Source organism: Myotis brandtii, unplaced genomic scaffold (genome assembly GCF_000412655.1).
Source record: "Myotis brandtii unplaced genomic scaffold, ASM41265v1 scaffold663, whole genome shotgun sequence".
NCBI classification, from domain to species: domain Eukaryota; kingdom Metazoa; phylum Chordata; class Mammalia; order Chiroptera; family Vespertilionidae; genus Myotis; species Myotis brandtii.
Window position 1 is genome coordinate 1,023,544 of NW_005370572.1, and position 25,466 is coordinate 1,049,009.

General features: G+C 38.4%; 2 long non-coding RNA genes across 4 annotated transcripts in view; one reads left to right on the top strand and one right to left on the bottom strand.

Moving 5' to 3' along the window:
- The window catches only part of LOC106723856, a 22,757-nt gene extending 3,866 nt beyond the window's left edge, over nucleotides 1-18,891 (bottom strand). The window contains exons 1-2 of the long non-coding RNA XR_001359592.1: nucleotides 18,784-18,891; nucleotides 7,367-7,370 (exon numbers count right to left, since the gene is read on the bottom strand). This is a non-coding gene — a long non-coding RNA (uncharacterized LOC106723856). The remainder of the gene's footprint in view (nucleotides 1-7,366; nucleotides 7,371-18,783) is intronic.
- LOC102262956 overlaps nucleotides 1-25,184 on the top strand; it is a 29,733-nt gene extending 4,549 nt beyond the window's left edge. Inside the window, exons 2-16 of one of the 3 annotated variants that reach the window (XR_314430.2) lie at nucleotides 5,486-5,592; nucleotides 7,051-7,120; nucleotides 11,542-11,654; nucleotides 13,410-13,584; nucleotides 14,000-14,125; nucleotides 15,756-15,810; nucleotides 17,255-17,478; nucleotides 18,360-18,423; nucleotides 19,821-19,958; nucleotides 21,635-21,729; nucleotides 22,559-22,709; nucleotides 23,015-23,111; nucleotides 23,819-23,907; nucleotides 24,699-24,851; nucleotides 25,049-25,184. This is a non-coding gene — a long non-coding RNA (uncharacterized LOC102262956). The remainder of the gene's footprint in view (nucleotides 1-5,485; nucleotides 5,593-7,050; nucleotides 7,121-11,541; nucleotides 11,655-13,409; nucleotides 13,585-13,999; nucleotides 14,126-15,755; nucleotides 15,811-17,254; nucleotides 17,479-18,359; nucleotides 18,424-19,820; nucleotides 19,959-21,634; nucleotides 21,730-22,558; nucleotides 22,710-23,014; nucleotides 23,112-23,818; nucleotides 23,908-24,698; nucleotides 24,852-25,048) is intronic. The other 2 variants (XR_314431.2, XR_001359591.1) reach the window with 2 other exon arrangements.
- Nucleotides 25,185-25,466: the final 282 nt, after the last annotated feature.

Sequence of the window (25,466 nt, forward strand, 5' to 3'; positions counted from 1 at the left end):
ACTTCCGCACCTCCTCTGAGTCTCAGTGTGCTTTTCTCTTTCCTTCTAGTTGTAGAATTTCCACTCAGCCAGCCTTCCTGTGGTTCTGGATGATGTCTGTTTTGTCTTTTAGTTGTATTTTTTAAGTGGTTGTGTGAGGCAGCAATTTCTGGTGTTTACTTATGCCGCCATCTTGGTTTTTTTTTCTCTCTGAGAGTTTATTATTGGTGTATAAGAATGCCAGTGATTTCTGGGTGTTAATTTTGTATATGGCAACATTTGCAAAATCCATGATTAAATCTAGTAGTTTTTTGGTGGAGTCCTAGATGTTTTCTATGTACCATATCATTTCTTCTGCACGTAATGACAGTTTTACTACTTCCTTCCAATTTGCTTGCCTTTTATGTTTTCTTCTTGCTAATAGCTGTTGCTAGGACCTCCAGTACTGTGATCTGCATTGCTAGGGTTCAGGATCTGAAGGAGGGGCTGATGCACAAATGAAAACACTAGACAAGAAATATGAATTATTAAGGGGTGAAGGGCCAGGTGGAGACCTCTCTCTTGGAGAGGCACAATGAAACCTGGCCTTATTCACTTTTTATTCAGTTTTACATACACATCTTGCCCTCAGTAAAGCATGGCAAACAGGTAGTAGACAGACCGTATCCAAGGTCAATAAAGATCAGTAAAGATCAGTAGGGTCCAGTAAACATTTACTTTGAGGCTATTAGGTCAGGAAATTGCTTCAAGCTACCACTATCTCAAAACAAACAAAGTTCCATCGCCTTCCACCTTCCTTGGTGCACTCTCATGATAGTATCAGCAGTGGGTGGCTTCCTGCACTCCAGTACTATGTTGAATAAAGGTGCTGAAAATGGACAACCCTATGTTGTTCCAGGTTTTAGGGCTTTAGTTTGCAGGGAGTTTTTTCATTACTGCTTCTACTTCATCAGTACTTATCGCCCTATTCAGGTTTTCTGTGATTTGAAAATTCTTTTATTTCATTTCAATTTTGGAAGGTTGTATTTTTCTAGGCATTTTTCTATTTCATGCAGGTTGTCCAGCTCATTGGCATATAGTTGTTCATTGTATTTTCTTACAATCCTTTGTATTTCTGTGATGTCAATTGTTATTTCCCCCCATTTGTTTCTGAATTTATTTATTTATTTGCGTTCTCTCTCTTTGTTTCTTGATGAGATGGTCTAAAGGTGCATGGATCTTATTTATCTTTTCAAAGAACCAGCTCTTGGTTTCATTGATTTTTTGTATTGTATTTTTCACCTCTATTTCATTTATTTCTGCTCTGATCTTTTTCTTTCCTTCTTACTATGGGTTTTTTCTTGTTGTTGTCTTTCAAGATATTTAGGTTGTAGTGTTAGACAGTTTTTTAGCAATTTTTCTTGTTTCTTGAGATAGGCCTGTAGTGCTATGTACTTCCCTCTCAAGATTGCTTCCACTGTATTTCATAGGCTTTGGGTTGTTGTATGTTCATTTTCATTTTTTTCTAGGAACTATTTGAGTTCTTCCTTGATGTCATTGGTAACTCATTTATTATGTAATACATGATATTTAGTCTTCATGTGTTTGAATGTTTTGGGGTATTTTTTTTTATATTTGACCTCTAATTTCATGTCATTGTAATCTCAGAAGATGCTTGATATGATTTCAATCCTCTGGAATTTGTAGAGATTTGTTTTGTGCCCTACCATGTGGTCTGTCTTTGAGAATGTCCCGTGTGCACTTCAGAAGAATGTACATGTATCTTTGGCATGAAATGTTCTTTAAATGTCTTCTAAATTCATTTGATCCATTGTGTCATTTATGGTTGCTGTTTCCTTATTGATTTTTTTTGTCTAGAAGATCTATCCAGTAATGCCAGTGGTGTGTTAAAGTACGCTACTATGACTGTATTGCTGTCAGTCTCTTCCTTTAAATCCTCTAGAAGTTAATTTATGTATTTGGGTGCTCGTATATTGGGTGTGTATATATTTACCAGGGTTATATCCTCTTGTTGTATTGATCCTTTAAGTTTATTGACAAAGCCTTCATTGTCTCCTGTTATGGCCTTCATTTTGAAATCTATTTTGTCAGATATGAATATTGCTACCTCCATTCTATTTTTTATTTCCATTTTCATGGAAAAATTTTTCCCATCCCTTCACTTTCATTCTGTGTGAGTCTTTTGTTTTGAGGTGGGTCTCTTGTAAGAGCATATATATGGGTCATGTTTTCTTATCCCTTCACCTACCCTATGTCTTTTGGTTTGAGCATTTAATTCATTTACTTTTAAGGTTATTATTGCTAGGTACTTGTTTATTACCATTTTTATTCTTTATGCCTCTGTTTCTCCCTTTTTTTTCTTTCTTCTTTATATAAGTCTCTCAGCATTTCTTGCATTGTTGTTTTGGTAGTAATAAACTCCATTAGCCATTTTTTGTTTTTTGTTTGTTTTTTGTCTGTACAGCTCCTAATTTCACCTTCAATTTTGAATGATAGCCATGCTAGAGAGTCTTGTATTCTGTCCTTTGCTTCTCGTTACTTTGTATACTTCATGCCACTCCCTTCTGGCCTGAAGTGCTTCTATTCAGAAATCAGCTGATAGTCTAATGGGAGTTCCCTTGTAGGTAATTTTGCCTCTCTCTCTTGTAGCCTTTAAGATTCTTTCTTTGTCTTTACATTTGCCATTTTAATTATGATGTGTCTTGGTGTGGGTCTTTTGGGATTCATCTTGATTGGGACTCTTTGTGCTTCTTGATTGGGACTCTTTGTGCTTCCCCAAGTCAGGGGAGTTTTCTGTCATTTCTTCAAACAGGTTTTCTATTGCTTGCTCAACTTCTTCTCCTTCTTGAGCCCCTATTATGTGTGTGTTGTTTCTTTCAGACTGATCCAAAGTTCCCTCAAACTCTCCTCCTTCTTTTTCATTTTTTTTCCCAGTTGCTGCTCTGTTTGGAAGTTTTTCTACCTTGTCTTCTAACACACTGATTTGGTCCTCAGCTTCTTCTAGGCTGCAGTTTAATACGTCCAGGCTATTCTTTAATACACTTAGGTCATTCTTCATTTCCCCTTGATTCTTATCCATGTTGGTGCATTTGTAATTCAACTCCTTATAATTCTCATCAAGTTGCTTGTAATTCTCAGTCAAATGTTTGAGCATCCTTATAATCATTACTTTCCATTATGTATCTGAGAAATTACTTGCCTCCGTTTAATTTAGTTTCTTTTCTGGCGATTCCTCTTTTTCTTTACTTTGGGGATTCTTTGTCTTCCCATTTTAGCAGTCTGGTAGATTGGAGAGCTGGGTGAGGCAGGTGGTTTCCCAGCAGGAGTCCGTGTGTTCAGATGTAACTAGTCTCAATGGATCTCAGTGGTGCATCTGATCTTCTGATGGCCCCGGTTTAGGCATATCTGATCTCTGTGGCAGGTCTCTGCATCAGGGGGCTTCAGGTAGCATCTACCTGGCAGTGTCAGGCAGTAGAGCCATTTCTACACAGTGGGTCACGATGGGAGATCTGTGCATCTGGGGGTGTTGGGTCACAGGGCGCTGGGTTGGGTGCACCACATCCAGGCGGTGGGACCAGTCGTCCAGGGACACTGGGTCAGGCGTGCTGGTTTGGGTGGCCAGTCCCTGTGTCGAGGCTGGGCATGTGTCAGGGTGGTGGTTGGGGATAGGGGCTCCACTGTTGAGGAAGGAGGGTCAGGCTGGGCATTGCTCCGCTCATGCAGGAGGCAGGCCATTGCCTCGCTGGCCTCTATGGAGGGGTGGGCTGGTTGCTCTGCCACAGAGGGGTTGGGGCAGACTGAGCACACTCTGCTCATGAGGTGGGGTGCCTGGCCCTCCCTTGTGGAGGGGGCGGGGCCTGCTGCTCACTGATGGGCTGGGGCAAGCTGGGCACTCCATTGCCCAGTAGTCGGCAGGGTGCCCCATTAGTCCCAATGGCAGGGCCAGCCTGTCACTCTGCCCAGGAGGAGGCTGGGCAGGTTAGGGCCCCTGTCACCAATATAGCAGGTGAGCCCCTTGCACTGCTGGCCATTCCTACAGGTGCACAGTTCAGGTAACTGAGCCCGGAGCGCTGGTCTGTGTGCCCGAAGACTTGGGGTCTCAGCAGTGGGGTTGGGTGCCTCTGTCAGGGACACAGAGGTGCTGGGACAGGGTGCTCCCTGCACCTTCTCCCATGGGAACCCTGCACTCCTTCACAAATGTGCGCTCTCCCCTAAAGTGGAGAGCAGTGCCTGCAGTGGCAGCTGCTCTGCCTGGAGTGCCCAGTGACCTCCCTGAGCTCCCGCTCCCACAAACATGCCCTCCCATCTCACATGTGCACACGCTCCCTCTCACACACTCACCCTCTCACATGCTCACCTACTCCAGACCTTCCCTCTTCCATGATCCTCAGGCCCCAATAAGCTTTCTAATGACCTGAGAGTTATGTCAGTTGCCTAAACCTCATCCAGCACAACCAGTGGTGAACCTGAGGAGGGGCAGTGAAGGATTAAAGAAACAAAAAAGAGCCCTAGCTGGTTTGGCTCACTGGATAGAGTGTCGACCTGGGGACTGAAGAGTCCCAGGTTCGATTCTGGTCGGGGGCATGTACCTTGGTTGCGGGCACATCCCCAGTGGGGGGTGTGCAGGAGGCAGCTGATTGATGCTTCTCTCTCATCGATGTTTCTGACTCTCTATCCCTCTCCCTTTCTCTCTGTGGAAAATCAATAAAATATATTTTTTTAAAAAGAAACAAAAAAAGAGAATATAGTTGGGGCCAGGTGGATCACTGTGCCTGGATGAGGAAATAGTGACACAACCTGTAAGCTGAATCTTTATTTTATAGTCAGATCACACAAAGCAAAACAAGGGAGTGGTCAAGATGTTTGCAATGTTCTTGTGGGTTTCAAATCGACTTCTTTTCTGTTTTTGCAATTCTCTGAACTCTATCAAGCTTTGTTTTGGCAGCACTTGCTGCACCTCCTGCAGCTTACATCCCTCAGCTACCTAGGACTACAAGGTCGGACTATAAGAGCTTATATACAACCATAGCCTTTGGCTATAGTTGTGCTGGGAGGACTTTGCCCTCCAAGCTGGGACTTGTATGTGACTTTGCCACAAGAGGACTGTGCTCTCTTATCAGTCTGAGGCTTGAACCTGTCCAAATGCTGTAGCCACTCTCCACAGTTGCCTTAGCAGGAATAACAATTTTAAATTTAATTCAGCCGAAAGTTAAATGAATATTAACTTTGGATTAAACATTTTTCTCTTTCCTCCTCTTGAAATTTAAGCATTACCTCTCTCTATTCATTTAACCAATATTTGATCTATTACCTATATTCTTTATATAGTTCCCATGAAAGAAAATAAAATGGTATTCTTACAGAAACTCCTTCTTACTGTCATCATCTGAAATGTAACCATAATTCAAAGCTGGTTAAATCTTTGGGAGAAAAGTTATTTAATAATTATGTTTTATTACTTTACAGTATAAATTAGTTTTTAAACTACGATAATTTTTATTTATAGTGTTTAAGACAAGCCGTGAATATTTGGTTACATTCGGGCATTGAAAACATAAATGAAACTGAAGATTCAACTGAACCTTTGATAGATCGTGTATATGAGCAAGGCAGGTAATTAACTAAAATTGATTATCTCCTCAAATGGACTTTAATTTAAGAACTTGACTTAGAATAAAGTACCATGGAGTTAGAACATTTTTCTTGTCAGTGTTAACAGGATAAAGTCTTTGAATTGGAGCAGTCTTGTGCTTTATGCATTGCTTGCCTTATGTGTGAAGTGTTAATTTCCACTTTAGGCTTATGTATGTAGTGCATTTATTGTTGCACATAGTTTGTTTCAAGGTGACAGGGGTATTCAAGAATAGTGTAACAACTTCTGCTTGATATTTCATTTATGAAACTTTTAATAGATGAAATTTATTCATTTTGACTTAGAAATCCTATATAATAAAAGCCTAATATGCCAAGTGTCCAGTCGACCAGTAGATGGTTCAACCAATCAAAGCATAATATGCCAATAATATGCTAAGGCCTCTCAACTGCTTGTTATGACATGCACTGACCACCAGGGGGCAGACAGACGACCAGTAAACCAGTCACTATGATGTGCACTGATCACCAGGGCACAGTTGACCCATCAACCAGTTGCTATGATGTGCACTGACCACCAGGTGGCAGACGCTTTGATGGGTAGGTTAGCTTACTGCTGGGGTCTGGCTGATTGGGACTGAGCAAGATGGGCTGGACACACCCTGGAGCCCTCCCACAGTCCCTCCCTGGCTGGTGGACCTCCTGCATCTTCTCCCTGGCCCTGATCGTGCACTGGTGGGGTACCTCGGCCTGGCCTACACTCTCTCACAATCCGGGACCTCTTGGGGGATGTTGGAGAGCTGGTTTTGGTCCCTATTGTGCAGGCCAGGCTGAGAAACCCCACTGGTGCATGAATTTATGCACTGGGCCTCTAGTCAGTATATACTTACCTGTCTATAAATGTTTTCCTTCTTGACTAAAAAAATTTTTTACTATTATTCTCTATGAAACTACCCTCCCTCTCAAGCTCTTTTATAGCTATTTCTATTAAAATGGATAAAACAATGATTATTAACTCACTCTATAAAAATAAGTACTTCTCAGAGGTTAAAACTCACATAGGTTCCATCAAGCACAAAATAATAACAATGATATATATATTTGTAAAGATGATTATAAATATTAAGTAAATTATCAGTCTAAGTATCATTTTGTTCATTCAAATACGGCATCTTAGATAAAGTTGTTAAATTTATGTGAATAAACAGAATGATGTCATTCTGGTGATTCACTTAGTGATTCAGTTAACAAGGCTGTTGTTCAGTTGAGTGAATAAAATGAAAAATGTAAGTTGTTTTTTTTTTTAACTTTGTTTCTTAAACAACATAATTTAATGTAAAAAGTCATTACTGTTATGCCTTATCACAGGGGTCATTTTATTTGAATACTTGTTTACTCATATTTTAAAAACTTTATTTTTTTATTTTTTTTTCTCTTTTCTCTCTTTCTAATAACTTTATTTTTTATGAATATCCAAAGTTTCACCTCTCATTGATGGGACTTGCTGTTTCTACTGTATGGGATGGTGATAGAGAATGCTCAGGAATGAGTAAGTATATTCTTTATTTCCCTCTTTTATGGTATTTCATTAGAATATAGTTGGTGGTTATTCATCTGTTTAATGGCTCTGCATTACTTAGAGTTTAAGGTAAGTGCTTTACAGCAGAAGAATCCTTTAAAGTTTTCAAGGCACCGTATGTGAGGAACTTAGACTTCAGAGCCTGATTTGGGCTAAAACCTTAAATTACTTCAATGCTCAAGCATTTCGTTTTCTCAATTATAAAATACGGGTAACAGGACTGTCTTCTTTAGAAATGTAGAATATAGATCTCTTTATATAAACCTAGTACCAATTTATGCAGTAGTATTTATAAGTCTGGAATACTATTGCATTTGCTTAAAATTGAGAATTACTAGACTTATTGTGATTTAAAACACTTGCTTTGAGTGGTTTTCCTGTAGTACTTTTAATGTGAATTACTTCCTTTAAGATGCTGGGCAAATTTAATGTCACCTGAGAATTTTTAATCGCCAGCACCTCCACAACTACCTCCATTTCTGGCCTCAATTATTTCTTTCCTTTCGCTTTGTATGTTGCCAGGGATACTGAAAGGACACCTTTGGCCAATCCATCCAGCTAAGGAGACCTGATATATAACTCAGAATAAGATGGTCTTCAGTCTACATTCATGTATTTACTCATTCAACTTAGATTGAATAACTACTGTAGACCTTCTATTGAACTGTGTAGTATAGGACAGGAAGTTCCATCGTCTCTATAGTTCACAGGGAAATTTCTTCTATAATTAGATAAAATTGACACCAAATGTCAGAAGCAATGTTACCTCTTGATGTTGTGTTGGCATTTTTGAGCCAGGGGTTATTTTTTATTCACACACTCTAGGAGCTCTTTATAAACTCTCTTAGTCTTTGTTGGTTAAATCTGTGTTGCAAATATTTTCCCTCATGCTGTTCTGTCTCAGTTAACTTTGCTAATGGTGTCTTTTAATGTTTGGCTCTTTATTATTTTTTCCCAAATAATTACCTAATACCTAACTCCAGTCAATTCTCCACAAATAGGAAACATCTATTCCATTAAATCAATTTTCCCATATGGATGAGTCATTTTTTGGACTCATCTATTCCACTAATCTATCTGTGAGTTCTTATGTCAAAACAACACTTATATAATTTTATAACATACCTTGATAATTATTAACATATATTTCCTAGTACTTTTTCAAAATTGTCATAGTCATTTCTACATTATTCCAATTGAACTTCTTTCAGCTTTTTAAGTTTCAATTTTAAGAAATGTTTTAGGATTTTGATTGAGATTACATTAAATGTACAGATTATTTTAAAGTAGTTACACATCTTTATAACATTAAGCCTTTCCATCTAGATTGTTTGTATGACTTCTATTGAAATTATATATTGTGAATCATAAAGATCATATAGTTTCTGAAACCACGTAGTTTATTCTACCTTAATTGTTAGAACTGTCTTTTGCTTCAGGAGACTAGAAATAAAACTGCAATGGAAATAACCACCTAATTTCCTTCTTGCTCACCCCCTGGTCCTTCACAGGGGCTACGATCATATATTTAAACCTAAATCATATCCTGATACTCTTTTTTAAGAATAGTTTATTGATTTATTTATATACATATATGCACATCTATGTATATTTTTTGTTAGAGAAGGATGAAGGGAGAGGGAGAGAGAGAAACATTGATGTGGGAGCTCAACATCAATCTGCTGCCTCCTGCCCGGCCCCTACTGGGTATTGAACCTGCAATGGAGGCATGTGCCCTTGACCAGGAATCCAATGGGCAACCTCCTGATGCATAGGATGATGCCCAACCAACAGAGCCACACCAGCCAGGGCAGATCAGGACACTATAAAGCCACTGAATGGCTGGCTTGTCCATGCACTTAAAATCCAAACTCCTTACCCAAGCTCTCAAATCCTTCATGGTGTGGTCTATGCCCACCGACCAGCCATCTGCATTTTGTACTACTGCATGAGCTTCAAACTGAGGTTTCCTTTGATTTTGCTGTTCTGTAGATTAATTTTCCATGGTCTCTTTTCTATTATAAGGAGTCTCTCTGTGTTTATGTCTTATACATGCATTCTTGTGTGTATGTATTTCAGGATTATTTTTGCTTTCATTTTGTGTGATTGAAATAGTCATCTCTTGCAAACCAAACACCTAGAAAAGTATTTTATTTATCCAAATTTACATGAGAAAAGATCAAAAGTGCTTTTCTCCAACTGTTATGACTTGTAGAAATATATTTAATTAGCTAGAACTAAGTTGCCAGACAAAATATTTCATACTACCAGTTAAATTTAAATTTCAGATCAAGTATGGGTATTTTTTAGTGGAAGTATATCTCATACATTATTTGGAATATACTTAAAAACTAAAAATCTATTTTTCATCTGATATTTAAATTTAAATGGGCCTCTTGTGTTTTACTTGCTACACCTGGCAGCCCTAATCAGATTCCAACTTTCTAGCAATCTGACTACTTGGGAATACAACAAGCAACCAGTAAGGGGGTTTAAAAAGCTCTTCCCTTTCAGAAATTAATTTCACAAATTAAAAAGAGGTTGGGGTCACTGCTTCCTCCCAAGTGCCCCCAACCACCATTATCTGCTTCTGTGCATTTGACTATTTTCTTAGTTTTTTATTGTATTTTATTTTAGCTATTTTAAACTTATTAAAAAGTTAGCTTTTTTTTTCATTTTTTCATCTACAAATCTTTACTTCACTTACTTGAGGACCTTGCATAATTTTATTCCAGCTACTGTTTTCAGCCATCATGAACCCACATTTCAACAGAATTATGCTATTTGCTTCCATGTCTTTGTTCATGCTACTTCTTGTACCTAAAGACTTATATAGGGACCAGTAATGACCAGTCTTGAATGTGCAGCTAAGAAAACAAAATTAGATAGAAAATTCTAAAATGTAATGACATAATTATTAGAATTTTCTGCTATGTAAATAAACATTTAGACTTGTAAATGTTTATAAGAAAAGTCTTGTAAGTCAATTTTATAAGTTGTAATACATGAGAATATTGTATCCTCACTCTGATTACAACTTTGTACAATAATAAATATCCTTCATTTTACCAATAAAAATACACTTTTATTGGTTTTAGAGAAAGGAAGAGACAGTGAGAGTGAGATAGAAACATCAATGATGAGAGAGAATCATTGATTGGCTGCTTCCTGCATGCTCCCAACTAGGGATCCAGCCCAAAACGGGGCATGTGCCTTGACCTGGAATCAAACCATGGCCTCTGGTTTATGGATTGACACTTAAGGACTGAGCCACACTGGCCAGGCAATAATAAATATCTTAAATTTGTACTGTAGCCATCAAAAGCAGATCAAATTTTTAAGTATATATCCTGTTTAAGGAAACCAGATTAATACATTTTTAAATAATACCCTCCATACTACATGTTTAACCATGTCATTGTTGCCTAATATGAATAATGTATTACTCAAGAATTATGAATAGCTACTTTATTATACTGATTAACATGATATTATAATTAGACTATTCTAAGTATTTGTTTAACATTCCATGAAAAAAATTATGTAGTATCTAATCATAAAACCAAGTGGTGGTATCTGGTTTTAGAAATTAAAGTGTGAGAATATTTCTAAGGTGTGTTTTTTTTTAACTGAAAACATTTATTGCTGCTTACATTTTATAAGACAAGGAGGGGAAATTGCAAGGCTGTATAGTACCATTTCTGCCTGTTTGGGCTGCTCACCCCACTCCAGCTTTGTCCTTTGAATGCTATAATCCAATAACTCTCAAATTTGTTGGTCTCATGCCATGTACACTATTTAAAATTATTGAGCATCTTAAAAAGCTCATCAGCAAATAATGATCAATGATTTTCTTGTTAGAAACTAAGACTGAGAATTTTTAAAAGCTGTATTAATTCATTTTAAAATAACAATAATACATCCAATACTTGTTCATATATTTTAATATAAAATAACTATTTTCCAAAACAAAAACAAATATTAAGAAGAGCTACTGTGTTTTAAATTTTTAAACTTCCTTTAATGTCTAGATTATTAGTTGACAGCTGGATTCTCCCATTTGTTTATAGATTCAATCTGTTAGAATATAACATGTAATCAGGACAGTATTGAAGTTCCCTGCATTCCACAGCTCCTTTGTATCGAAAGCCACATCCTGATTCAGTCAGGCAGTATTTCTTTGTTTCTCAGCCTGCCTGTGGTTGTATTACACAAGAGTCAATTTGTGATTCAACCCCTGGGTGCCAATATTTCTGTATTGACATCTGGGGCTGTAGTCCTCTCTACCCAGTATTTAGGATTTGTTTTCCCTGCTGCCCTTAACACTGGTTTGGGGTATGGACTGCCCCAGAGCTTGTTTTCTGATGGTTTCTCCCTGCTCTGTTCCCCAGGTTCCACAAGAACAACTTTCTCCTGCAGTATCTGAGAGTGTTTTTAATTAGGTGATCCTATGTACTGGGCTTAGTATTCAAAAGCAAGGATATAAAGAGAAAAAAGAGCCAATGTAAGTGCACAAACTCGCGACTTTTTCACCCTGGCACTGCGCGGGACTCTGCTCAGGTCTCTTTGCAGGTCTTTTCCCCCTGGCACAGTGCAACCGGTTTACTGGTGAAGCTGCAGGCTGCCTTTTTGTTGCCAGCCCAGCTATGGGTTGATTTCTAGAGTTCCCTTCTGTCAGCAGCCCTGTAGACCCCCTTCAACATTCGCAGACTGCGCTGGCCCCAACGGCTACGGATTTTGTGGGGCGCAGACTTCCTCTGAACCTCTAGATTCCACGGCATGCATTTCTCCCTCCAGTCTGGATCTCAGACCTCACCTTTCTCTGGGCAAAATCTGATCTTTCCGTGAGAAGGTTCAGAGCTTGTCCTAGTCCATGTATTCACACTGCTTGAGACCTGGTGTTTGTGGGTTTGCAGCTGGTCCCTGGGTGTTGTGGTTGTAGGGTTCCAGGAGGTAGCCAATTCTTCCCAATTGAAGATAAGGCTAGGCTTCTGATCACAGTCACTCTCCCCTTCAAGATGGCAGAGCCGGCTGCTCCAGAAGAGATTTCAGCAGCAGTGGAGGCTGCCCCGTGAGGGGAGCCCAGTCTGGCAGTCCCCAACAGTCTCTTGGAGTATAGCTGTCCCTCACTCATAAATAGACACTCTCCGTATGTTTACACGCTCTCCTTTCATTCTCTCACTCACACACTGTCTTGCAGCTGCCTTCCCGTTAGCAGCCATCTTCGATCTCCCAGAAATTTTCTTGAAAAATGAACTAGAATAGCAGAGTTAGGATTCAAAACACTGTCTGCTTCACTTCATTTTACCAAGGTTTGATGCTTTATGGTCCTTTTTAGGGGGGAGGGAGAAGAACCAAAAATTGAGGGAGAAAAAAGCAATCTTACAATATTTTTATTGAATAAATGAATGCAGATATTTCTCATGTGGGATACTGGAAGGGAAGGTAGATGCTGTGAACTAGAAAAATCAAATTGAATTTCCCTATATGGATATTATCCTGGAAAAGAATTTCAGGTCCAGCTTTGATTAGAAGATAACATTCACTGATTTTATGCTAAACCAGTACCATAAAAACATTAGAAAGCATGTATATGTATCAGACAATTAAAACCATCATTATAATATTAACAACCTACCACTTAAGCTTAACTTGAGACCCAGGAAAGGAGGTGGGCATGCTTGGTAGCTCAGCCTTTGGAGGAAGTAGCTGTTCCGGGCAGAGAGGGCCTGAGCTCTGTAGCTGAGAGCAGTAATTGTTACGGAGCAAACCAGGGTAGATACAGTCCTTAACTCTTAAGTGTTGCCTGTTCTTATTTGATAACATGAATATATGTTGTTGAGCCCTTTGAATGTGACATTACTTTAACTTTTAATTTTAAAACTTTTGGATTATAAGTTGAGAGCTTAAATCAAGAGAGGTGACAGTGGACACCAAAGGATCGGGAAGGATAAAAGGTAGCAGTCAGATGAACCGGATGAGAAAGAAGGGTCAAAAGAAACATCATTGAGACCTGGAGTGGGAAGTGGGTGCAGGAGCCTGGAACAGGGTGTGGTCATAGTGTCTAGGAGGGGACAGGTGGAAAGCCAGGCCTCTGGCTCTAGAATGGTTGGTACAATCACTCCTGGAGTTTTCTTTTTCTGGAACCATAGCTCCTTGGAGGTGGAGGTCAGAAGAAATTAGCCAGCTCTGCGCCAGCAAAGCGTTATATGTGGTGATTTGGGGATTGGTTTGACTGTTGGTTTTGTGTTGGTTTCAGAGAGAAATGATTTTTGGACCAGGCCCCGTGGACTGATTTCCCCAGCTCTGGATGCTCACGCCTCAAGCGATAAGGAGCCAGCCTCTGAGGGCTCCGCCCTGTGAGGCTCCCACATTCCAACCTGGGACTCTGATACAGTGGAGCCTCGGGCAAAAGGGCATACTGGCCATTCCAGGTGCAGTCTGGGCAAGGGATGAGGAGGGCAGGGGCCCAGGCCTTCTATGGAGAGTTACCTCAGCACCCACTCCATGGCTGCTGGCTTTGCTCCCACCAAGAAGGCCACCAGCAGCCTGGCCAAGGACAGGAACACCAGCTATAAGGAGATGCTAGTGGCAGGAGGCCTTGTCTTACATGGGGCAGGAGAGCCACAGACAGGTCCCATGGATGTAACTGTGGTGCTTGGGGTGCCCTCATGCAGTGCAGTGGGGTATAGCAACTGGCTGGTGACAGACCAGGAGGTCTTCAGGCCAGGCCCCTTTAATCCTGACTGTATGACCCTTTGCTTCTTTGGTTACAGTAGGGGTAGATAGGCCTGAACTAAGGAAATAAAGCCTAAAAGGAAAGACAAAACTCTCCTTTGTTCCCAACAGGGCAAGCACAAAGCCCACTTTCCAGGCAGTGGAGTGGCTGCACTACTGGATCTACCCCTTGGAGTCAAGCTGCCCATGATCCTGGGGAGCAATCATTTATACTTTAGGACGAAGTTAAGTGAAAAGGTAATTTTTGCCTTGGTGTTGGTTGTCTTTGCCCATGTCTACTTGTTTTTGAAGTGAGGTGCTACATTATACAAAGTCCATTAACAGAATTCGCATTAACATTAACAGCAAAAAAAAAAAAAAAAAAACAAATCAAACCCAGGTGTAAACCAAGGTATTATTTGGGATTCATGCCAAGCAACTTCATTTAGTCCAGCTTGCACAGAATCATGGGATGGAAAAGTTTTATTCTTCTTTCTTAAGTTTTAGAAGCATATGAATTTTTCTTTGTAGTAACACAAGATATACTTATTTAGTGAGATTTTATTTACTTAGAAATAAATATGTTTGGTTCAAAGGTATAAAATTATGGGTGCTGACTGGCAATTAATTATGTTGTGATCTTAACAAATTGTAACTTGTTACACAACTTTCTCTGTGGTTATGTTTTGAGAGAAATTCTATCTCATACACAACAGTGAGAATAAAATGGAATTGAAATGAGTTGACCTGCTTCAGTACTGTAACTTCACTTTAATGGAAGAAGGCACTGCCTCCCGGAAGACACTCCATGATTTCCCCCAACATTCCTGTCCAGTCTTACTCCCACCCAGAACCTCCGCTTCCTTCAGTTGGGGTCTTTCATACCTCCTCTCACATAACATGGGAATGCTTCTGTGCCTTTCCTCACTTTCCCTCAAACCTGGTGTACTCTTTCCTCTACTCTGCAGTCTATGAACTTCAGCCACATTTCAGATTTTTTTCTGAACTATCATAGCCCCCAGTGAGCTTATATTTCCTAAGAATTTGCATTGCCCTTGTTTGTATAATTTTACTCAACACTACAATTCTGTAATTACAGTTTTATAACTTAACTCATACTGGGTTATAGTGTGTACTTCCCTCAAACTCTTTCTTGTTTTTAGTATTCCAGCTACTCCCACCCTTAAACCTCCCCAGCCCTTGACCTCAGTCACTACTACTGAAGCTGGTTCAGTGCATTGTTTTTTGAATGGTTTATTTCGTTAATATCGCAAAAAATTCTATAGGGAAAATTTCCGAGTGACCACCTACCTTTCTATGATGTCAGAATAAGTCAGGCTTCTTGATATTGTAAATTTGCCCAGTAAACATGATTTCTTAAAGCAAGTTTTGCTTCTGGAAAATACTTGTTTTTAAAAACAAATCTGTTCTACTAGGATAGAGCAAGCTGATGAAAACTATGCACACCTACCACAATTTAACTGGGTCACATTCACAGAAACTAGCTTTCCTGCAGCATACTTGCCACTATACTACTCTTCTTTTTTGTCTAAACTTAGTGCTGCCTTTCTTTTGCCTGCTTCCTCAAGTATAATGTTTGCTGTACGATCATTTTCTGTCAAATATTAATTTGCTTGTCAAGTACTTTTAAAAAGATGACCCCCCCAAATTGTCTTCATTTAATTATAATTAGGCACCAAGCTATTTCCTTGAAGATTGAGTTTGTGAGAGCTTTCTTTTTGTTTCTGTAAAAGCTCCTCAATGAAGTAATGCTTTATTTATATTTACATTTTCAATTTTTTATTTTATTTTTTGAAGGGAAACAAAACAATTGAAATACCCTGGCTCCAGTGAATGGAATTGTTTAAAAGTTGTTCTTTGTTTATAGGTTAAGTAGCCCATGTTTGATCTTGAGAAACATCTCATTGCTGTGACCTGCAGAGGTAAGTTCAGGATCTGAAGGAGGGGCTGATGCACAATTGAAAACACTAGACAAGAAATATGAATTATTAAAGGGTGGAGACAAAGTGGAGCCTCTTTCTGAAGAGACACACCAAAACTGGGTCCTGTCTGCTTTTATTCAGTTTTAGATACCCATCTTGCCCTCAGTAAAGCACAGCAAACAGGTAGCAGACAGACCATCTCTAAGGTCAATAAAGATCAGTAAAGACCTGTAAGGTCCAGTAAACATTTACTTGGAGGCTATCAGGTCAGGTGATTGCTTTGAGCCACCACTATCTCAACACAAACAATTGGTGCTTGGCGTCAGCCCTGCTAATGCTCAAGGTCCATTGGCCTTCTGTGTTCCTTGGTGTACTCTCATGACAGTATTGGCAAGTGGTGGCTTCCTGAATCTCATCACAGCCAAAAGCCAATATCTAAAAGAAGTCAACAGTTAATTGTCAACCTCTAAAAGAAACAATCAGACAACCCTTGACTCATGATTGTTGGTTGCTTCATATCTGGCTTCACTAAATTCAAGACATTGCCCCATAGAATTCCTTGCTCTTCCTTTTCAGGGAAGCACTGGCAATTAAGGAATGATTACACTTTATGATTTAGACCCCCTTGGAAGGGAATAAAGCCTGATGTTAAGGCTGAGAACAGAAATGTTCCAAGGAAGCTTTAAATGAAAAGGAAAGCTAGCATCCTATCAGTTTCCACCAAACTGCCCCTTTGCCCACATATGAAGCATCCTCCCATGCTGCAACCTTTTGCAGTGAGGATTCAGGATCTGGAGAAGGGGCTGCACATAAAAGGATACATTAGAAAAGAAATATAAATTTAGAAGGCATGGGGAGCCAGGCAGAGACCTACTTTCTAGTGGAGTGGCTCCCTGAATCTCCGGACCTATAGATTTTTATTTACTAGAATATACATTTTCCCTTTAGCAAAGCAAACAGTCATCAATGTTAAGGTTTGGTAAACAATAAAGGGTTATCAGGTTAGGGGATTGCCTTCAGCCATTTATCCAGCAGCAGGTAATATTATGCTGATTCTCAGCCCTTGCTGAATATCAAAGCCCATCATCCTTCTGAGGGACTTCTTGCATTTATATGTTAACAACTTGTTTGTCTAGCCTCCAGCATATCCCCCCTTTTGTTTTCTTAATAAGTTTAGAAGGATGTATGCCATTTGCAGAGCTCAGTTCCTTTTAAGACTTTTAGATTCAATGAAAAGGGTTGAGTTCTATCATGTCCTTTTAAAATGCTGTCAGGCATCTAAGGAATCAGTTTGCAGTAGGCTCCTTTTTGGGCCATCAGTTCTTTGTGTCCCCTTCCCAATCACTGTCCCCTGTGACATGACAGCAATGACATTCCAGTTCTGGATGGTGGACAAACGGTGGGCAATGGCAATGCACATCCGACCTTCTTTGGCTTTGTCCAGGGCAACCTACACTGATGCACAGCTAATGACTGCTAGGATGGCAAGGCGTCTTTACCATCCCCCATCTCTGGACTGTTACTCCAGTCTCGTCAGCGTGTTGCTTGGGGCCACTGCTGTCTGTGGTCGGAGTATTCTGTCTGTTCCTGTCTCAGATCCATTGTTGCAGTTTCCACATGGACTTGGAGGAGTTCTCTGGAAATACACAAGCATATCCTCGACCAAAGGTTAATAAAGGGACCCTTCCATACACTAGACTCGAGATCTTTCCATTTAACCAAACCATTTTCCTTGGCTTATTCTGACACCAGTGTAATTTCATGGGTGTTTTGGCCATCAGCATTATAAGTAAAAAAATTTTTAAAGTGAAAAAATTTGAAGTAATTAAGGCTTGATGTAGTTTACTTACAGGAGATTACTCTACTGTCCCCCCTTTTTTGTTTTAACCTGCAAGGGGAGGGGGGTATTTTTTTTTTTTTGCTTGCTATACAATCATTTGGCTTTTTAAAATCCTGCAATGCAGCCGTCCCCCCTTTTTTGTTTTAACCTGCAAGGGGGGGGGGGTATTTTTTTTTTTGCTTGCTGTACAATCATTTGGCTTTTTAAAATCCTGCAATGCAGCCTTAATAGCTTTTAATTCAATTCTTAGCACAGAAGTATGACTGCTTTGGATGACTTAGTCTGAATTTATTGCATGATAAGCAACTTTACTATGACCTGAGCCATCAGTAAAAAAATAGTTAATGCTCCAGGAATAGGTTCCTGCCTAGTACAACTAAGTTCTCCTGAATATTAACTTATTTCAATTTGCCAATTTAAATCAGTCTGAAATAAAGCTTATTTTCTAACTTCATTTGTCCTTTGGTATGGACAGTAAATGACACTAGTTAAATATCTGCTATCAGTCTTTGAGTATATTGACATAAGCTTTGTTAGGGAGGCATAATGCAAACTATTTACTTTTCTTTTTGAGGCCTAATACATTGACTTTTAATTACAGTTTTCTAGTTATTTGACAGGAATCTCCTTCTGTTTTTCCCCCCAGAGTAATTTCTAGGCCACCTTTTTGGAGTTCCTTTTAAAAACCTTTTTTCTTCCTTTTAAACAGAGCAACAAACTTCGTTGCTTTTCAGATCCTGGCCAATACTGTAATGCACACATATCAAGTAAAGGTAACTCTCTTTTTACTTGTGGTGTCTTATTAATGGTGAGATTTAATACTTGAATAATAACTTTTAGTTTACTTTATAAATAGTAGTGGAAGAGATTTTAAAATTTCTCCTTTTTATTAAGCTTAAAATTTACTTTTAAACAGCATTCTTTTTGGCTAGTGCTCATTTGCATACATATGCAAATTTTTACTTTGGCCTTTGTTAAAGCCAATTGTTCATAAAAATATTGGCTTCTTGTTGGGAGCCATTAGAAATTACATATACATCTTCAGCTTACAACACAATAGGTTTCTGGTCCCCCCAAGCCAGCTCCTGGGAATCAATTAAACCTTGTGGTTTAACCTGGAGTTAAAAGATAACCTACCCTCACCCTAAGTACACAGCTGTTAAATCTCCGCTGACAAGCACACATCTCCGCTGATAAGCACACAGCCATCCGGAGCCTGCTAAATCTCTAGTGACAGGTTACCGCCCATCTTGAAATTTAACTTGGAAAGACTATCAAATATACATAATCCAAAGGTTATATTATATACTTTTTGTAATTATTCTAAAAGATATTAACTTTAAACTGGTTTTTATATTAAAAATTTGGTTCAGACCATAGAATTAATGCTTAGTTTTTAATTAGGCCAATAAAATATTATATCCTAGGTTGAAATTTTACTACATGTAGTACATATAAGGACTAAAATACATTTTGAACTACTAATTTCTCCAGAGAAAATAAAAGAATTGTTTTGTAAAAAAATAAATTTCTATACTTTATGCATTTTGTTATCACAACCATGTAATTTCTCCTAACTTAATTTGAACTTTAAACTCTTAGAAGCCTTAAATTTTAGGTGGCAGGTTAATTACTTAGCATTTCTCAGATTAGTAATATCTTCACATTTTAAGGCTATATTTCAAATAAAATATAAGACATATTTAATTAATAGATTCAATTCTGTCCTCTAGATTTTTCATATGAGGCAAACTCAGATTAATATTTCAGTATTTTGTTATTTTAAAATACCTAGATATTTAAAATTTTTTTATTATGTAATTCAGCAAATTCCAAAGTTTTAAGTTACCAAAGACTTTAGAAAACTATATTTAGAGGGGGAGGAGGGAAGCAGGTCTTTTGAATTTTAAAACTGCCACATTCTTCCTTATAGATAACATCTAAGGTTACTGATGCAGGAAACAGGGCCAGCCCCCTCCTCCATCAATATATCTATAATTATCACTGAAAAGCTCCACCACATATTCTTCATTTTAGCTACATCTATCCATCCATGTTTCAACATCTAAGGCATTTACTTTGGCACATTCTGCAACAGAGATAACTTACTGGCTTTCAGTGGCTTTAATGTTAAAGTATCATTTTATTTTATTTTTCTTTATAAAAACAGGAGTGCCCAGGACCTGTGAGAGAACCTTGGAATGCAGTCCATTATTATTCAAGAATGACCTTTTATTATGGAAACACTAATCTTGTTGCCTAAATACAGCCCCTATATGCTCCTTGTGTCATTTTAGCCATCTTTTAGGTAAGCTAGCCTTTTTCTCTTCACGAAAATAAAAACATGGTGAAAATGAGACTTTTAATAGCACTCTTAAGAGTTGGCATCCACTTGACAGGATCACAAAAAGACCTAGTAATTAATGGGCTGGGGCCTTTTTCTTTAGTTACTTCCCTTTGTCTCCTAGGACATGTACTATTGGCTAAATGTCTCCCTACCCCCACATCTTGTTTGCTCTAGTTGGCATCCACTTGACAGGATCACAAAAAGACCTAGTAATTAATGGGCTGGGGCCTTTTTCTTTAGTTACTTCCCTTTGTCTCCTAGGACATGTACTATTGGCTAAATGTCTCCCCACCCCCACATCTTGTTTGCTCTGGGGAAATTCAGTAAATGGCCTGGCCTAGGTTTCTTTTCTTATTAAATTAAATGAAAGGCATGCTTAATAAATTAACAATAAACAACAAAGACAGATAAAACTATAATCAACAGACAAACACCCATAACATATAGGCAAGACTTAATAAAGTTCTTTTCATGGATCTTTCTCTCCATAGCATTGGCTAGCCTTTAAAGTTATTTTAGCTAAAATCTGCCTGTCCCAAAACATCGTATGGTAATTTTCAGACAAAGCATTAAAGAGTCCTTTTGTATTCGTTTTCCTTGAGCCTCATTCAAGAGAGCAGTCTTCTGGCATTTTAATTTCTTTATCCTTGAGCATACAAGCTAAAAATTTACAATGATATTTTTGCCTTTTAATCGAATTCTTCCCCATTATTCCCTGGCTTTAAAAAGACGTTCCCGCCCACTTCGGATCGTGAATTCCAAAGCTTGGTACAGGCTTTATGCACAATGAGTGAGTCTCCACACCTTTTTTGGTGATTCTCACCTCTCCGGGTGATTTTCCTTCATTTTTCACTCCAGCAAATCTTCGTCTCCAGTCCCTGTTTCAAGGCGCCAAAGTGCCGCAACCTTTTGTATTGAGGATTCAGGATCTGGAGAAGGGGCTGCACATAAACGGATATACTAGACAAGAAATATAAATTTAGAAGGCATGGGGAGCCAGGCAGAGTCCTACTCTCTAGTGGAGTGGCTCTCTGAATCTCCAGACCCATAACTTTTTACTTACTAGAATATACATTTGCCCTTTAGCAAAGCAAACAGACATCAATGGTAAGGTTTGGTAAACAATAAAGGATTATCAGGTTAGGGGATTGCCTTCAGCCATTCATCCAGCAGCAGGTAATATTATGCTGATTCTCAGCCCTTGCTGAATATCAAAGTCCATCAGCCTTCTGATGGACTTCTCACATTTATATATTAACAACTTGTTGGTCTTTGCCTCCAGCGCTCCCACCTACATTAAGGGAGTTCCTTGAGGATCCTACCCAGCCAGGCTGCTTAGTGTTCATGACTGACGTGGCTACTGCCAGACAGAGCAACACAGGTCCCTGCAGATAGGTCAGGACTGTGGAGTCTTGTACATTGAATCAGGACCTGCAAACAGGCCAGGTGCTCTCAGGTTTTCCACATCCCCACACATTCCAGTCACCTTCACTTGGGCCAGTTCTTGCTTTGATGTTACTTTAGACTAAAACTTCTGTTTTTCTGAGCAGAAACATGTAAATGAAAACAAAAATAATGTAAAGACATTAGGACAAAGTCCACACCTACTTCTGTCCTCCACTTTTTCCCTTTCACAGGTTCTCATTAAGGTATTAACACCATCCTGTTAATGAAAATAGACTAAGAACTCATACCAAAAACAAGCAAGCAAACAAAAAACCTCACCACTTTGGTAATGTTTTAATTTACAAATGAAATTAAATAACTGAGATTTTTTTTTCTGAAGTATCACATATAGAGACATGACTAATAGCTGATATTTTTCTTCTTTCATATGCTAATGGCTATTGCACAAGGTTGCATTTTGTCTTTCATATATGGAGAAATCTCAGTCCCTGTCAAAACCTTTATAACTGGTTCTTCAATACATTAAACTTTATAATTCAGGTCTTGAAAATTTTTCCTGAATATAGTACTCAGACATTGCTGGGTTTCTTGTATTAGGTAAGACCTCAAGGTACAATAACTATTTAGTCCATCATTTTAACATCTGGGTTTTACTTCTATCTTTTAGACAAACTTGTTTCCATGGATATTGGAAAAAGGTTTCACATTTTCTTCATTTTTAGGTAATTGAGATATAATAGTCATAACTAATATTATATCTTTATAATTGAATGCAGTGCCTTGATCTGGAAGGAAATGGAGGGAAATGGAGAAACTCAACATTAAACTCAGCTTTATCCATTAAAACACATTTTATCCTAGTTTCTTTTGTTTGCTCTCTTCCTTTCTTCTCTGGCTCAGGGCCAAGGACTGATAGAGGTCAATGGAGGAATTGAGTGAGGGTGGGTTTTTAGAATAATTAAGGTCAATGGAGGAAAAAGTAGGAATAAGAATTAGCATTACACAATCCAGATCTTTATGTTGCTGGTTTTCCCCCTTTCACACACTTCTTGCATGCTTTATTTTGAATGAACATTCTATCATATTAGTAGGTCAATATTTAAAAATGAAACTCATTACGTTTATGTTTGTGGCCTTTTAAAATGTGTTTGCAGCTTTCTTGACATTCTTATGGCTAATGACCAGGAGTTCGAAGAATCAAATCTCTGACCTGAAGATTTAAACAAAAGCATGGAAAATTTATTGAGACTCCTGCACGAGGAAGTGGCCCATAATGGGTAGCCACTGAAGCCTTGTCATCTAGGGGTATGTATTTGCTGCAAGCCTGCTTCATAGCTACCCATGTCCCTACCTGATTGTTCTTGCCCAGCAATGGACCTGGAATTTCCCTGTTCCTATACATCAGTTCACCTTATTGCTGCAGCCTCTCCCTAGGTTCACATACTCCTGCTCTGATTCTAAAAACATTGTTGTTTCTGCATGGTTGACTGTGGTTAGGCTTGCTCAAATTGCCTTGTCTGCCCCTGCCTATGTTCCACCTGCCCTGTCTGCCTACGTGTCAAGCTAACTCCTCTCATTATGGCTTTAACTTGACTGATCCTTATTTTCAGCATTTGGACAAGCAATATAACAGTCTCCAGGAGCAGCCATTCACAGGAAGATATCCGGAGGAGATTAACAGAAGGAGGCTACCTCACCAGCAATAAAGTGGGTTGAAGAGTACTTCTTTTTAATCATTGAAGACTTCCAACACTTGATATAAGCTGGCTTCTATAACCACTGGGGTGGGGGTGTGGTTTCACCTTTAACTTGATCATGAGAGATAGTTAATGAGAAATTCTAGAAATTACTGAGTATTTTGGGTCAAGGGAAATCAGACAATAGTTGTTTCTAAATGATACTACTCCCACGTTTAAAAATTTTTAATATCAAAATATGATTACCAAATAATTTGAGGATGTAAAGATAATTTCCCAACTGTATCATAGTACTCTTTCTGTGCCTCCAATGTTCTGTATGCTTGTCAAAGATTATGTCCTATAAAATTTTTAAAACTTGAGGCAAAATAAAGACTCAGCAATATTAGCCAGATAGAATCTTGATAGAACATAAGAATTGTCTTGTATTCTAATTTGTTTTGAAAACGATTATTGCATTGGTATTTTATTTTAAATTTAATAAATCAGTTGTGTGTACTAAATTCATAAATTTTAACACATAATGAGACTTAAACATAAATGTGCTATTGTTTAACAATTTTAGAGAGATACTTCTTACAAAATGGTTAAAAATTTATTTCTTTAATACCACATTGTTACCAAATTACATATTATTATTATTTTTCCTCCTGAAAGTGATTACTATCCATTTTAAATGTTTGTATTTTTATATATTTTTATTGTTTTGTTCTTTAGGTTGTCTATAATCTGAGAGAATTTAATAAGTATGGGCAACATTTCATGAGTCTAAAGTTAGATATCAAAAACAACTACTTAAAGAACAAGTAAGTTAAATATTTAAATTTGTTTTCTTACATGGGATTTTGAAGAAAGTTTTACTCATATGAAAATTATTTGCTTATAATATTTTTACCTTCAATTAGGACAGATTAGTTAAACATGTTTTTCCTAATGTAAATTTAGAGCAGGAATAGAGAATAATTTGAGGTTGCTTTATAGGGCCAAGAAAGGGAAAGGGACAGTCCTCTATATGTCAGTGATTGTTAGCAGAAATCCGTAATTAAATTGCTACTATTCTAATGTGTTCCTTCTGTCTGAGTTGGGGACAATAGGAAGAGTCTATTGTGGCAGAAAGATTCTGAAGCTGGCCTCTAAGAGTAGCTTTTTATGATACATGTTTAAGGGCTGACCGCATTAAATTTGAGGAACTTCGTGCAAAGTCAAAATTAGAGGTTTGATTATATCTAATGCCAATATAGAGATGCATTGTCCCTGAAAGAAAATGTATAAGCTCTACGATATCACGTGCTCATGTTCAGCCATTACCATCCCATGGTCCAGCCCAAATAACTTAGGAAATGAAGGGACATCATAGTGTTTTCTACTCCTCTTTCCTCCTGCATTAAGGTGAGGGATTGGGCTGCACAACTTGACTTTTATATTCTGTGGGTCCAATTTGTGGTAGTTTCATAAGCATACTGACATACCAGAGACCAGGACTATAGATAGAAGATTTATTGAAGGCTCTGTAAGCCACGGGGAACCAGGATACATCTTTTTCTTCTGGAAATTCAAACCTGGTGGGGTTTTTTGTTTTTGTTTCTGTTTTTTCCAGATTTGAAATCAATTCTCAGATATTCCAGCCGTCTTTGGAAACTCATATCCCTAAACCCACTGAGTTATGAATAATTACTGTGCAAAATTTGTTTTGAAGGAATCAGCTCCACATTTTACCACTGTCTTGGCCATAAGACCAGTTACTGTCACGGTAGGGAGATCTGTATGACTGAGCATGGTGAGAGCTGGCTTACAAGTCCTTGAATAGCACTGAGAGAAAAACTGTGAAATTCCTGAGTTCAAGAAGTAAAACTTGAGCAAGGAGGTGGTCTGGGCATTTCAAAGCAGCTGATGCCACTAGAAGGGCAAGATGCAATTCACCTTCACCTGCATTTGTACTTTATTTAGATATTTGAATGTGACAAGTAGGAAATTAGACCAACGTGAGGGCACAGCGGAGGAGCAGCACCTCCTCTGGATGGACAGAGAAGAAAGACGACAGCAGGAACAAACAAGAAGAAAACTTAAGTCTCCCTAAACTGTGAAGAGGTCAGAGATACATTTAAAATATGAAGAGAAAAACTCATGTGCAGTGTTTTATTTGTAAATAATTTTAGCTGTCTGTCATACTTCTTGAAGTTATTTCAGGTCTAAATAATTCACCCACATTAATCTTTCTTTACAGCTGTGATATACAAGTTGTTACATAAATAACGAGAATGACACCACAAACTATACGTATGAGTCAATTATCAGCTCTTAAAGAGATGATTGTGGAAGTTATTAGACACCATTTAACTCCCTGATTTCTCTAAAATGTTAGTAA